Consider the following 3,042-nt stretch of genomic DNA (forward strand, 5'->3'; position numbering starts at 1 on the left):
AGGCTCACTGACATGCACTCAGAGCTGAGAATCACCAACAAGAAGACAGTCAGGAAGGGGCACAAACAAGTCTAGCTCTGGCCAGTCCCAGGGTGGTCTCCCGGCTCTACCACCCACTAGCTCCAAGGCTTCGGCAGATCTCTGCCTTCCCCAATCCTCAGTTTCCCCATCTGTAAAATAGGGATCGGAGTACTTCCACCTTCCTAGGTCCTTGAGAAGATCAGATGAGAAGACGGCCACCCAATATGTGCTATGGTGTCATCGGCAGAGGTCAGGGGCTTTGATCCTCACAGGCACTTGGGAATGGAGGTGTTGTTACTGCCACTTATGGGAGAGGGGACAGCACAGAGGTTCAGCAGAGGCCATGCAGCTAGTAGAAAAGGGAGCTGGAGATTCAACTAGGATGGTGACAGTAATGGTGACAGTGGTGGTGATAATGGTGATGGTGATAATGGTGGTTATGATGGTGATGGTGGTGGTGATGATGGTGATGGTGGTGGTGGTGGTAATGGTGATGGTGGTGGTGATGGTGATGATGGTGATGGTGGTGGTGATGGTGATGATGGTGATGGTGGTGATGGTGGTGGTGGTGATGGTGGTGATGGTGGTGATGGTGGTGGTGGTGGTGGTGATGGTGGTGCTGGTGATGGTGATGGTGGTGATGGTGATGGTGTTGGTGGGGGTGGTGGTGGTGATGGTGGGGGTGGTGATGGTGGTGGTGATGGTGGGGGTGGTGGTGGGGGTGGTGATGGTGGGGGTGGTGATGGTGGGGGTGGTGGGGGTGGTGATGGTGGTGGTGGCGGTGGTGGCGGTGGTGATGGTGGTGGTGGCGGTGATGGTGGTGGTGATGGTGATGGCGGCGGTGATGGTGGTGGTGGGGGTGATGGTGGTGATGGTGGGGGTGGTGATGGTGGTGGTGGTGATGGTGGTGGTGGTGGGGGTGGTGGGGGTGGTGGTGATGGTGGGGGTGGCGATGGTGGTGGTGGTGATGGTGGTGGTGGCGATGGTGGTGGTGGCGGCAGTGGTGGCGGTGGTGATGGTGGTGGCGGCGATGATGGTGGTGGTGATGGTGGCAGTGATGATGGTGGTGGTGGTGGTGATGGTGGGGGTGGTGATGGTGAGGGTGGTTGGTGATGGTCATGGTGGGGGTGGGGGTGACGGTGGTGGTGGTAGTGGTGGTGATGGTGGGGGGGGTGGTGACGGTGGTGATGGTGGTGGGGGGGTGGTGATGGTGGTGATAGTGATGGTGGTGGCAGTGGTGATGGTGGTGGTGGTGATGGTGGTGATGAAGGTGGTGGTGGTGATCATGGTGATGGTGGTAGTGGCGGTGAGGATGATGGGGATGGTGGTGGTGGTGGTAGTGATGGTGGGGGTGATGGTGGGGGTGGAGGGGGTGGTAGTGGTGGTGGTGGTAGTGGTGATGATGGGGGTGAAGGGGGTGGTGGTGGTGATGAAATCTAACACTGAGATAGCACGTACTCCACGCCAGGCACTGTTCTAGCAGTTTATACATATTAACTTTTAATTCTCACGATTGGCCAATGATCATCTCCAGTTTACAGATGAGGACAGGGAGGCATAAAGAGAGGGAGTAAGTAACTTCCTTAAAGCTACACAGCCAGGCAGTGGCAGAGCAGGGATTCAGAGTGACAGAGTTGGTTGGAGTCTGTGCCCCTAGCTGCCCCGTGAAGCCATCCTGCCTCCCACAAAGGTACCTGGTGAGATGGGCACAGGGCTGAGCCCGGAGGAGAGAGTGAGACCGCCGTGGAGGGCCTGGGGTTGTGCAGGAGGTAAGGTTTGAGCTGTGTCTTGAAGGACGCGTATAGGGGCCAGGTGGGAGGGTCTGACTGGTACGGGAGGGGGTCTCTGACCGACTGGCACGGAGGGAGTCCTGCTCCAGGGAGCCGCAGCGCCCCCTCGGCGACTTGTCCCGCTGACCCATGAGGCTCCCTCCTGGGCTTGGGCCTTAGGGCCTCTCTGCCTCAACCCTCCCATCTGCCAAGAGTCTTGTTCAGGCCTGAGCAGGGCTGCACCTGGTGCCGGATGCGCCGGATGCTGTAGGACTCGGGGGGGACAGCTGGGCCTCCTGAGGGGACGCGCGGCCGGCTGGTGGGAGAGGGGCCCTCGGTCGGCAGCAGGGGCAGGGCCTGGAGCCCCTGCCTCACCAGAGCCCTCGCTTGCCGCCTCCGCCCCGCATCCCCACTGCTCCCCCGGCCGCGCCGCAGGACGTGGCCAGGGAAGTCCAGACTTGGGAACGCCCGGACTCAAGCGAGCTGCACACCAAGCCCGCCGTGGTTCCTTTCCTGGATATACCCCTGCACGCGGCAGACACCGCTGGCTGTCCCTTTGTCCCTCACCAACGGGACCCAGACCTGCCCCCCTGGAGTGACCCGCCCTGGCTCAGGTGGCAGTGTGGCCGCTGGCCCACCTGGCTGCTGGCAGGACTGGGGGGCGGCAAGGCCTAGCGGTGTCCCCCGGGGGCTTCTGTCTCTGCTTCTGCGGGGAATGGTCCGGGGAGACCAGCTGCCCCGGATGGGGGGCGGAACAGCCTCCCGGCTCTTGGCTCTTAGACCAGTGAGTCAGGCGTTCAGCTACTTGCACCCATGGCCACTCACGCCATCACTTTCTTGTCCTGAGGACCAGCTGAGACAGGAGTGAGACACCTATGTCATCTGCTCTGGGAGGCTGGGCCCTGCTGGCTTCTTCCCGGAGCTCCTCTTTTCCAGTGTGTCTCTGCTTGAGAGACAGAAGGAAAGACAGAAACGACGTTTATCGGCCAAGCCTGCCTCTTCAGATGTTCTCATTCGATCCTCCCACCCCTGTGAGGCTGGTGCCATCACCGGACCCATTTTACAGTTGAGCAGACTGAGGCTCCGTAAGGCATCAGCGGTGAGTGATGGAGCCGGGACCCCAGCGCTTGTGTTTCTCCTCTGCTGCCCCTCCCAGTTCCCGGGGCTGCTTTCCCTTCTCTGGACCCCAAGGGAGTCTGGGGCCCCGGCTGTGGCTACTCCTGTCCAGCAGGGCTCCCTCCCGCCCTTCCCC

This window comes from Balaenoptera ricei, chromosome 19 (assembly GCF_028023285.1).
Source record: "Balaenoptera ricei isolate mBalRic1 chromosome 19, mBalRic1.hap2, whole genome shotgun sequence".
Lineage (NCBI taxonomy): Eukaryota > Metazoa > Chordata > Mammalia > Artiodactyla > Balaenopteridae > Balaenoptera > Balaenoptera ricei.